Source organism: Strix uralensis, chromosome 1 (genome assembly GCF_047716275.1).
Source record: "Strix uralensis isolate ZFMK-TIS-50842 chromosome 1, bStrUra1, whole genome shotgun sequence".
NCBI lineage: Eukaryota > Metazoa > Chordata > Aves > Strigiformes > Strigidae > Strix > Strix uralensis.
Window position 1 is genome coordinate 103,128,552 of NC_133972.1, and position 12,937 is coordinate 103,141,488.

General features: G+C 39.8%; 1 protein-coding gene across 3 annotated transcripts in view; it reads right to left on the reverse strand.

Annotated features, from left to right (window-relative positions):
- Positions 1-12,937, reverse strand: part of MOCOS (molybdenum cofactor sulfurase) — a 231,180-nt gene that overhangs the window by 146,213 nt on the left and 72,030 nt on the right. Inside the window, exon 2 of one of the 3 annotated variants that reach the window (XM_074875555.1) lies at positions 766-836. The exons of the other annotated variants lie outside the window; for them this stretch is intronic. The gene's annotated coding sequence lies outside the window, so the exon portion shown is untranslated. The remainder of the gene's footprint in view (positions 1-765; positions 837-12,937) is intronic. 3 annotated transcript variants of the gene reach the window in all.

Consider the following 12,937-nt stretch of genomic DNA (forward strand, 5'->3'; position numbering starts at 1 on the left):
ACTTTTCATAACTGCCATTTTAATCCTTTCCAGACACAAGTACAAGTCAGAAGTATAGACTGCTGCATCTACATTTCTGGGTAAGAGCATTTTAACCTTCCTCATTTATTAATTAAGGGTCATCTGCAGCTATCAAAGCAGTCAATTGAGAAACTCCCATCAATGTTAGTGAGGGATCCTAAGGTGTTGTAAACTGCTGTAATTATTACAGTCACCAGGACCCGCACCCTGCTTTTAGGCTTAACTTAATGTGCAGCAGTAGTTCTGTACATTTTTCTTTCCATGTGTATGAAGAAAAAGGAAAAGATGTGGGTCACCTCATTCAAGCCAATGCAGAAGTATACCGTAAAGAAGCACACACTGCTTAACATACAATCCAAATTTTCCTTAACTTCTCTCACTGACAGAAGTGACAGCTTAGTTTAACTAGTTACAGCTATATCCATAAGGGGAATGCTCTAGTTTAACAAATGAAAAAGACAAGCCATTTGTGTATGAAAGGGCTTCTATTTTATTTTTTAAAGACAAGATCTATTGAATCCAGTATGTCACAGCACTGAGTTATATTCTCATTGTCAGTTCCCAATCCAAACAAAACCAAACTGAAATCTATGCATACTTTTAAGAAACAAATATATTTATGCAGGAAAAAAATCTATCAAGTCTGTCCTTCTCCAGCAAAACACTAAATAATGAAAAAAGCCCTTGTAAATGTTTCTTTTTTTTCTCTTAAAGCAAAGTTTTTAACAGAAATCTATGTCATACCATATCTGCAACCTGTGCAGCTAACCCAGTGGAGGTTCCTCAGATTGACGGATTTGCCCATGGATTAATGCCTGCATAAGAAAGAGCACTGGGATAAATAATCCTTTATAGTTTTCTCTCAAAGTTGCTCAGTCCCCTTTTCTGTTTCAGTTTCCTTTCTTATACTGACAATGCACAAATTTAAACCTTTCAGAGCACGTGCTAACTGTGAAATAGGTATACACTGCTCTATTTATTCTCACTGGTTACAGCCACATAAACTTGCTTTCTGACTATTTTACTCGAAAGGCACTCATTATGAACCCAGCTTCTTCCCATTTCTGCTTGCATGAGAATGATTAGGATCTCACCCATTTACACAACTGCTGCTTATGGCAACACTGAAATTAGTTCCCCGAATGTATGCAATAAATGATTAGCTGGAATGCACCTCATAAACTCCACTTGGCATAGGTAGGTGATGGAAAAATCCCTCCCTTCCTTTCTTTAGGCGTTCACACTCAGCCATCTAAACTAAAGCATTTATTCTCCTTGGCACTGCCCAATTCACTGGAGACGTGTTGTGGAAAACCTGTTTGCTTACAAAGGGTCATAGTTGGTCTTCACCGAACAAATCCCCTCTCCAGTTCTGCAAACCTGGCAGCACAGCAGAATGCCTGGAGTTTCCCTCGCTCAACGTCTTTAGAAGAGCAGGAGCTCTTTAATGGCTGCAAAATCTCTTCTTGCAGGAAAAGACAAACAAAGATGAACAAAGATGAACAAAGATGAAAAAAAATGAAAAGATGAACAAAGCCCATGAGAAGAACATATCCTGACCGAAAGGTGTTAACCTGCACATCCAGAAGGTATTCAGTGTCACAGTGGGCATACTGACAGAGCAAACTAAAATTTAGGGTGGTACTATGGCACGGCATATAACCAGAAGAGCAAAACAGTCAGAAGGAATCATGAAAACTGTAAAATCCGATACTGCAGGCTACCTGTTGGTACAGTTTGTTCTAACACACAAATACAATTCCTCTCACTGACAGAAGCCTGTAACTCCTGTAACTTTCTAGATGTGGCAGAAACCCCTGGGTAGCTGTTTCCTTTGAAATTAAATAGTTATTTTTCTGTGTAGAGAGGGAAGATCAATAGCTACATGATTTTTAAAACCACTTTGTGGGTATTTTTTGTGAGCAAGATCAGCCAGAAATGTTTACTCCAGTGCTTGAACAACTGCCAATGATTTGTAAAAACATTCGTGAATCATGGTATTTTCATTAATTAGAACACAAATGACTCTGAAAATTTATACCATAGGTCTTTCAAATTAAAATTCACCACCCGCTATTCAAGTAAACCAGGAAGGAAATAGAAAAAATAACCCGTATTTTAGGCAACCATTTAAGGAGGACTAGCCATAAAGAGCAAACAGCCCATGAACAAACCATTCCAAACTGTATTTGCACAAACTAATCACCACATAGAAAACTTTGAATGAATCTGAATCAGTTTGTAAATTGTTCAAGTATTAGAATTCAAAGTTTTTTTGCAGCAAATCTTAGAAGTCACCACAAGGAAGCAAAATTAAAACCGAACACAGGAAGATTTTGTACATGGACTAGCGTATTACCTCAGTTCCAATCTAGGCAACTTCAGCATGAGATGCTTCCATCACAGTATTTTCTTCATAAGATGCACCAAACAACTAATGTCACTATATTTTCCCTTTCCAAACTCCTCTTACCTAGCACAGACTGTTAAGTTTTTTATTTAGATATCCCCTGAGCAGAATCAAAGAATGCATCAAGATTCACTTCAATGGTGAACACTCAAGACAGCACAGTAACCAGCCAGAGGTATCACTGCTACCAGTAATAGGTGTAATACCCTATTCAGAAGCTAAGCGAACAAATTAAAGGGGGTGTGTATGGAAATTCCTATCACCTTAAGACATCTACACTGTGGACACCAGAGCACATCACCCTTTAGAGTCACTCAAAAGCCACAGGCTCTACAGCAAGCAACTCATCTGACCTAACACAGAAGTCTACTTCAGACTGAGATGTCTCATCCTGAACACTCCCAGTTCTTTCCATTGTCTGCCAAAGGCAGCTAAATGCCTTGTGCATCGTACACAGCTACTCTTCTCCAGCTTAACCTCAGCTTCAGTATTTTTGGAGCACAACCATCCTTCTCTCCAATCTTAGTAAGTCCTGATCTCTAACCTTTCCACATGTTCTGAGATCCTGCCAGAGAGCTTCATTCCTCAGTGTTGTGGTGTCTAATTAATTCTGCTAATGCCAGCCAGCATCACTGGCATGAGGCCTGCCTACCTAGCCTAGGGATATTTGCTGGTAACTGGTCAGAAGTTACTTCACTTTGTTTTCTGATTCTTGGAAAGTGGAGCATGACAGTTGGCTATTTTCCAGCACTGTAAAAAGTATAAACTTGCAAAGGCTGTTTCAGAAAAAAAAAGATAAAAAGAAAAAAAAAGCACACTCCAGTGTTCTGACGATTCCACACTCTCAAGTTTTTACAGTGCTTAACCTTCTAAGTAACCTCAGATAAGAAATTAAATATTCTTTAAGGTGTTAAAAAGAACTTCATAAGCTAGACTTTTTTTTTCTTTTTTTGTAAAAATAACATACCTTTGATTTCAATCTTTTTTAACATTATTCTTTGTTTCACTTTTCTTTAATGGAATGTATTTCTAGATCAGCTTTGGCCTTTAAACTGTACTTCTGTGATCTCTCCAGCTATGGTGGTTTTTTAGGTTTTTTTTTTTGTAGTGGTTTTGCAACCAGTTAAAAAACTACAGCAAATTTTTTTCTGAAACAGTATGTCATGTATTCCAGACACCGTGACCCCAGTCAATCTCTTTTCCCTGTTGGTGCCAAAGAATGGACATGTGACAACCAGTAACTGTCTACGACCCATTTACGAAATGGATTTGCCATCAAAACCAAATAAGTTTGACTTATTTGCACATTGCCTGGTATTTTGGATTGTAAAGTGCAAGTAACTAAGCATAGCTTCAAAAGCAACCCAACATTTCTCCTACTATCCAGCAACAGTTAGGCTTATTCTGTGGTGCAGGAGTCAAGCACAGACATATGTTTATTACTTTTTGAGTCTTCCATTACCTACTTAGTCTTTGCATTTTACTTTGGGGTGGTATTGCCTGGGACTAAGGTAGGTTTGAGCGGCTGTAGGAGAGCAGTTGTGTAGATGAGCCCGGGCAATTCCCGTGTACTGAGGGCTTCTCTGTGCCGGCTCCAAGCAAGTCCATTCCTGAGCTGCGCTGGGGATCAAAGCACAGCAGCTGTGACAAGGTGTGCCAGTCCCAAACACTGCCAAATGGCTAGCAATCTCCTTCCATGGTATTCTTTCTGAACTTGAAGGACTCGTGTGTCTGACACATCTAGACTCAATCACTGTTATTTATGGTTATCAGACAATGGATACACCAGAGTCTATAGCCTGTGAAGAGTATAGCTGCCAGTGGCTGCACCACTTGGTAGACATCTTCCCAATGCTGAGATACACCTGATGGTTTTTACTCCAATTCCTGCTCAGAAAAAAAGCCTTGATCCTAGTCTTGAAACATATCAACAGCAAACGAAGATAGCTGTACCAGTGATCACATATGCATTGCTGACTCTTTAATATTAACCTGTTCCTCTGGAAAAAATGCAAAATACAAAGGGCAAGGAGACAGACAAAGACAAAATGCTTTCATGTCAAAAGGAGTCAACTACATAAAAAGGACCCATAGCAGTGATGAAGTACTCGAATCCCACATGTCCAGAACCTCAGAAACTGACCATTTCCAGCATAACCTCTTAGATCCACCTCTTAACATATTTCCACAGTATGACTGATGGCCTGACTACAAAAAAATCATTTCATCCCTAGCCAGAGCTTTCTTGCTCAAGGGTAAAAATCCCCAAAAGATAAAGAAGGGATAATTTCTTGCAATTCATAAAAGGCCTGTACAGTGAGTTCACATTTACTTGGGAAGCACTTGGGCCCAGAACTTCAGAGGTACTCAGGTGCTTAAAGAGGAATTAGATGATTTTGTCAATCTGGGCCTCAGTTACTATGGTGACAGGGGCTATGGCAAACACTCATACATAAATAGGACTTATTTCATCAAGGGTTGCTTTTCAAGTACTATGCTTTTGTCTGGAAACAGCTTTAGATGAAGATGTTAATCTGAAATCACCTCAGTCTGCTTTCAAAATACAGAGGGCTTATGTAAATCTATTTCTGCATTTCAACAGCATTTTACTTTACATGGCATAAGTATCCCAGGCAAATTAGACAGATTATCAACAGCAGTTTGTACTTCCCCTTGCTCTGGGGAAAAGTGACAAGAGTGAAGTCTGGAAGACTGATGGCCACCATTTATTTGCCATTTGTTTTTCATGTGGTGTGATGTCCCACCTCAGCAGTGTAGCTCTGATTTTGCTTCCTAGGAAGAACATTGAAGCATTTTACACAAAACCACAAAAACCTCCTATCAGTATGAAGGGCAATGACAATAATATAGAGAGCAGAGCCAGTAATCTGTGGCACGTAAGTTCCTGAAACCTGCAGGACCCTTATACTTTGGCAAAACAGTGGACTATCTGATCACTTGTGAGTTAGAAATAATACGATACCATAAATGTTAGTAAAACCACTCTGGTGGCCATAATACAGAAATACTCAAGAGTGAAAGGCTTTTCTGCTTGTTTGTTGAGCTGACCAAAGGATTCTCGGTGTCAGTGTGCACTCGCTACACACTGTTTGCACTGAGCCACAGTCATGTTTTGGCTCAAACAGCCCCAAGACTTCCCAGAAACTATGAATGGATGTTTGTTCATATGGGAAACATCATTTCTGCCTGTCAAGTCGCTCTTGATTCACTTTAAATCCTGACAACTGTGCTTCCAGTGCTCCTGGCAGTTGAGGGAGAAACTGTTCTACACATGATGGATGCAACAAGGCATAAATGACTGTTGAGGGATACTCTTGGCTTGCCTTAAAACAGAACCTGGTTGCAATCTATGACAACCACATTAGGGAACAAGGAACAATAAAAGCATTTTAAGAAGCTCACAAGTGGCATTTTTAGAATCACAAAATGAAAGCAGGTTAAAGGGAACTTAAAACAAAAACCATAGCATCACAAACCCTTCATATAAATCCCATTGCTTTACTAATTGAACAGAAAATATTAATCAAACCCAGGAACCAGCCACTGCATGTGAGAGGGAGCTAAGAGAAATATTTTGTAACTTGCTACAGTACTTCCCATATTGTCTGAGGATCATTCTGCTCAAAACAAAATGGCCATGGAAATTAGAAACTGAAAGTAATGCCATTTAAAGTGTCCCATTAGTTAATTCTGATATAAATTAAAACTGCTATTGATTAGAAAGTTCACCCCAGAGGAAGTATGTTAAGTAACCTTTCCTTTTTGTAATTTGTGTTGCCTGGCAGCAGAAAACCTCATGAAATCAAAAGTAACTAAGTAGTATACCAACAACCATAATTTTCTATAATCCTTCTACACTCCATCCTCATCTTGCAGAGCTGCTAGGCAGAAAACCTGAGCCAGAAAATGTAGAAGTGCCTTCGATTTCTCTTTTTCTCACTATTTAGCTCCTAGGAGATAGAAACCTGACCCAGGAGGCCAGGAAACCCAGATGTGAGATGGTCAGTCCATATGTGGGAAAAGACACCTATGTCCCATATATTCTGCGAAACATTCCGAATAGCAAATTCGTCATTGCTGTGAACCACTGCAACTCACTAGAGCAAACTACAATAGGTAAGGAGCAATACTTATGAGCCTGTTTTTGACTTCCCAAGTATGTCACCCTGTATAGCAAAGCCACAAAAAAAATCAGGTCAGGGAAAAATTCTCAAAATGAGCAGAGGACTACTCACACGCATAGGATATTGCCATGCACAGGATGACATAACCCGCTCAGCTGAAACAAAACACTCAGCACCTTGTGGGAAGAGACCCACAGATTACATCTTCAAAACAGTGATAAAGTTGACTTTTTAAGTTCAAGATTTTTTACAGAATAAAACCAGAAAAAAACAGGATGGAAAAACCTCAACATGTTTGACTTCTTTGAAGGGTTATTTTAAATGGGTTGATCAACATTTAAGAACATTTGCAAAATTTCTCTTTCTGATTCCAGGTATCAAGGACCTTAAAAAACCAAAAGAAAGTAACATGTTGCAGCTGACAACTGAAATCTGCATTGTAGCCTTTCAGCACTCATTGACATCTACATGTGTCAAGCTAGAAAAGCAGGAAAACTCATTCTTCTTGATTACACATAGATACACAGAAATTGCCAAATTCAGACTTGGCTACATTCACAATACAGTCCATGCTCATGCACCAAAAAAAATTTTGTTCCTCATTACAAGATTTCTTAAATTTTGTTGTTGTTGAGGGAAGGGGTTAATTATTCTTCTTGTTATTACTGGTAAATTTGCAGTCATTGCAGCAGAACTAACAGTTGTGACAACATTGATGCAGTTCCTATCAGCGTATGCACGTGTAGGGGCACACGTGCTGTTACATACTCACAGTTGCATAAAAGGAAGCCCTCTACCCTTGATTAACTTTCAAGGAAAAATATGGTATAGAATTTATTACTCCTGGGATCCAAAAGTCCTGGAAGTATATTCAAGCTAAAACGAAAGACCGGGTACATTCATGCATTACCTTGTACAGTGATGAAACCCTTTTGGGAAAAACATAATTGAGTGAATAAATCTTACACTAGACATGGATTTAACCTATAACCCTCTTGCATTAGTGAATCTAAGCATTCTACAAATTCATCAAAATTGGAAAGGTTTATTAATGGCTGAAAAAAAAATTTCCATGAAAACTAGAAACTGCAGCAGCCTCTGTTTTACTCTGCAGGGTCACATTACAATAGGCTAGCTGTTGGGAAACTGATCTCTTCTCAAATACAAACCAGATGGGATGTGAGCAGTAAGATCTGATTGGAGATTTAGAGATCTACCAAAACTGTCCTCCACAGCCCTGGGTTCAAATTCCAGCACGATCAAGTTAGATTTCATACCCAGAAAGCAGGAGAACAGAATTCCAAGATGGTTACTTTACAAAGGTTTTTCAGATAAAATCTACTGCCTTTTATGCTCTGTGTACTTTTTAACTCTTCCTATCATGATTTCAACACTATTTCTGAAGATTTGTCACACCTCCGATGCTTTGACATTAGCTTTGGTAACATCCAATATCACAAGGAGCAGAATGAAAAGTGCAGCATATATTTGATGAATATTTATTCAGAGTTCTAAAGACACTCATGATACGTATGTCTGTGCCCTTTGTACATTGCTTTCTGCAAACATTCCAGCAAATGTACAGTGAGTATGAATGGTTACAGAATGTTCTAGGAAAGTAAATACCGAACTTATAATTGTACGGTAGAAATCTGATTCTAAGGGCTACTTTAAAAGCCAAGTCAGGAGCTTAACATTCATGCTGTTCTCATCAAAGGGTTTAAACTTTGAATTGCAAGATCTCAAAATGAATTGCTGGCAAGCACTCCATCCAACAAGGATGTCAGCAGAAATTATCTGGTGAATAACAAACCAACTGAAGAACAGTCCAATTTTATGGGCAATTTCCAGAATAAGAGATATGAAATTCCTAACACAGAATAAATAATTATGTTCTTTGCCCAGCTCACTGTCACCAGCACACTAGGAATTTGTCCAGAAATGGACACCAAAAGGCAACTTTTTTGCACAAGTCATATTTAATAGACATTTAAATCCCAGAGGGATATGTGAAGGTCCATTGTATTACAGTACATATTTTTAGCTATTACAATTTCAGATTTCAGTAAGTGTTTGTTCAGTGTGACAGGGCAGCAGGGGATAAGTGCTCTGGTGTATCGTTTCATACTTTTTTATCATCTGTCTAGACCATCTGGCTGCAACTCAACACTCCATGCTCCTAAAACAAAGGTAGATGCATCAATTGTCAAGAGACACTATCAAAGTAAGTTACCAATGAGTATTAGCAGAAGGAGACAGAAACAGTAAGTGGTCCACTATAAAAAACAGAAGGGCTCTTTCCAAATGTACTTTGCTTGTGATTCCAAGACAATTAAATGTGATGGGTACAAGATATTTGTTGCGACAGATATTTTATATTGTTGCTGCTTATTCACATTATAGATCTACTGAGCTCTTTTTCATTATGCATGATTTTTAAACAAGTTTTTGAAAAGGGCAAGAATTGCATACATATTTTCAAACTTACGGTTTAATTCTCTTGCATAACAATATTTTCATAGCAATATAAAAAAAAAAGTATTGTGATGGCCTGTTGCACAAAACTTTAAAGAAAGCAAATACCTTTACTTAGACCAAACTATTAGACAAAACCTTGCTCTGTTGATATTGGGCAGCCATCAGTCAGGCTTACATTGAAGATGTGTAGATGTTGTCTGCTAAGTCAGTGCTCATCACAGATGTTTGACACTGCATGTATTGCTACAAGTCTGTGTGGCTCAGAGTAGCCTTGGCCACTTTACTTCTGGGTGCTTAACCCTTGCTACTCATTAGAGAGCTGCTATCAGGCTCACCAGCAAAGGGTTAGAACTGGGAATCAGCACTCAGTGATTCACTCACCTGTCTTATAATATTGTTTAGACCACTGTCCCTATAGAAAGATTGCTGAGACTCCAGTTTAGGAGTTAGGTTAGGTTCCTACAGTTAGAGTCAGGAACCTAAGAGCCCTTACTTTGTACCCCCAGATTTTTCTGTTCTAAAAGAACCTAGCAGTATTTTTGGTAATTTTTTAACTCCCACTAGCCAAAATCAAAATAGTTACCTTTGCAGCAAAACAGCTCCCTCTCAGCAGAAACCAGAAGCAGTGAGATTCACTTAGTGGACATCTCTGTTCCACGGTGTTGCACTTGCCAGGAAGCTCCTGAGGTTAAAGGGGTGTTTCTGCATGCTGCCATGAGCTGGGCAATTTCTGTACGCTATTGAGACCTCCCTCGAAACCATTTACTCCTGCTGAAACAACCACCACCATTTTTAGTGTACTCTTTGTGTACGCTTTGGTTAGAGGTCCACTTATATCAAAGTGTCACATTGCTTGTAGCAATCCAGACACAAGAGCTTAACAAAAGTATATGAAAGATATAAAGCTCTGTTTATACTTATTGCTGAGGTACCGCTGCAAATTTATATAGGGATGCACTACTGTTGATATCCCACCTTTGTACCATGGAAAGAACTTTATACAGCTCTCTGAATACCTCTCTGAAGGCAGAACACCCACAATGGTTGGTTATAAAGCAGATTCAGCTGCAGCGTGTCAGTTTTCATCTGACAGATGTTGGACAGGTTCTCCAATTCTCTGCATAGAGCTACTGATTGATTTGTTTCTTTTCTTGAAACAGGCAGGTTACTGCTTCCTCTGCTGCTGTCTTCCCCTCCTCCCTCCCATTTGGCAGGTATTATAGAAAACTCCGGCAGCAACAGCTATCACTTCAAATCCTGTCTATTTTTCACTGGAAGCAGCAGATGTACCCATAACACTTCACTAAAGTTAGTAAGGCAGTGTTGACATGACATATCTGTACTACAAGATCACTGCAGATTTATTGGGTGCTTAAGCCTTGGTTCAGGAGAGTATTTAAGCATGTCTTTAACTCTTGATGCTTACCCACTGTTTTCAATTTGTCTACAATTATATATATACGTAAAAGCCTTCTTGAACTGAGACATTACACAGTAAGCTTCTCACATTCATCCTCATTCTTCCTCAACCCACACAAATTACTCAAATGTCTTAAATGTCATAACAATTTTATAAGTGATTCAATATTTTTTTATTCAGTGTTGAGCCATACTGATTACTTTTGTTTAACGACAGGTCAAGCAGCAAAATGAAAGTAGACTGTCACTCCTCCTACTGCCAGCAGGCTGGCAGTAAAGGGGGAAATATTGAGCAGACTTGTAATGGTTTCTGGCATAGCCTTTTTTGCTTCTTTTTTTCTTTGTATGAACATCCTATTGTGGAGGTCTCAAAGAAACACATGTAGAGATATTCTAGATAAGAAAAGCTACTTTGTTTATAATATTCCTTCAATTTCCAGTGCAAATGTCTTCTAAAATGTCCATACACAATTCTTTAAATGTAACTTATCAAAATAATGCTTCTTTCCAACTTCTAAGAATAAGATTTTTATATTTGCTATTATTAATAATAGAAAATATTATAATTAATATAAATTTTATATTCACTTTTTAGTGCAAGTTTTTTGAAAACTGTAACATTAAACATTGTAAACAATGAAAAACTGTAAACAATGAAAACATGGCCTTCATGTTTCATCTGACTGTAAGATTAGCAGATAAGGGCTGAGCTTAAAAAAACCCACCCCAAAAACCATCTCCCAAAATCTCACTTCCTCTTACTATGAACTGGTAGTAGAGACACACACATTGTTGTTGTTTAATTATTTGCATTCTTTTAATACACAAGAAGCTCTGCTCAGCCACAAGATCCCACTGTGAAAGATGCTGTATGGACACAGTACAAACTAAATTCCTCAAAGAACTTTGGAATGGTTCTGATCACCTTCTGATTCCCAGGAAAGCCTGTGTGTGCTGCAGAATCGGCAAGGCTTAACGTCACAGCCTTCAAAAACCACTTTACAACTAGGCAGACTGCATGAAGCAAAATCAAGCAGAAATCTTGTTTTGCTTAGATACATGTCAGATACATGTCTGTGTGCATGCACAGAGACAAAAAATACTTTAAGCTAGGGAGAAGCACAAGTAAATAAAAAGAAAATTACTCCAGAATATTTGTAAAGCTTTACAAGATTGTAAAAGATATGCAACAGAGCGTCTATGTGTTCCCCAGACAAAGCTAAGTGACTGTTGATTTAAGACAAAGAAAAAAATTACACTCTTGTAGTATCTACTTTATTCACAGAATCACAGAATCATCTAGGTTGGAAAGGACCTTGAAGATCATCTAGTCCAACTGTTAACCTAGCACTGACAGTTCCCAACTACACCATGTCCCTAAGCGCTATGTCGACCCTACATAGGAAACACCTCCAGGGATGAGGACTCCACCACCTCCCTGGGCAGCCCATTCCAACACCTAACAACCCGTTCTGTAAAGAAATGCTTCCTAATATCCAGTCTAAATCTTCCCTGGCGCAACTTGAGGCCATTCCCTCTTGTCCTATCGCTTGTTACTTGGTTAAAGAGACTCATCCCCAGCTCTCTGCAACCTCCTTTCAGGTAGCTGTAGAGGGCGATGAGGTCTCCCCTCAGCCTCCTCTTCTCCAGACTAAACAACCCCAGTTCCCTCAGCCGCTCCTCATACGACATGTGCTCCAGACCCTGCACCAGCTTCATTGCCCTTCTCTGGACACGCTCGAGTAATTCAATGTCCTTTTTGCAGTGAGGGGCTCAAAACTGAACACAGTAATCGAGGTGCGGCCTCACCAGTGCCGAGTACAGGGGTAAGATCACTTCCCTGTCCCTGCTGGCCACGCTATTTCTGATGCAAGCCAGGATGCCATCGGCCTTCTTGGCCACCTGGGCACACTGCTGGCTCTTGTTCAGCTGGCTGTCAATCAACACCCCCAGGTCCCTCTCTGACTGGCAGCTCTCCAGCCACTCCTCCCCAAGCCTGTAGCGCTGCTGGGGGTTGTTGTGGCCCAAGTGCAGCACCCGGCCTTTGGCCTTATTGAAACTCCTACAGTTGGCCTTAGCCCATCGCTCCAGCCTGTCCAGATCTCTCTGCAGAGCCTCCCTACCCTCGAGCAGATCAACACTCCCACCCAACTTGGTGTCATCTGCAAACTTACTGAGGGTGCACTCGATCCCCTCGTCTAGATCATCAATAAAGATGTTAAACAGGAGTGGCCCCAAAACCGAGCCCTGGGGGACACCACTCGTGACCAGCCGCCAACTGGATTTAACTCCATTCACCACAACTCTTTGGGCTCGGCCATCCAGCCAGTTTTTTACCCAGCAAAGTGTGTGCCCATCCAAGCCGTGAGCAGCCAGTTTCGCCAGGAGAATGCTGTGGGAAACGGTGTCAAAGGCCTTACTGAAGTCAAGGTAAACTGCACCCACAGCCTTTCCCTCATCCAAT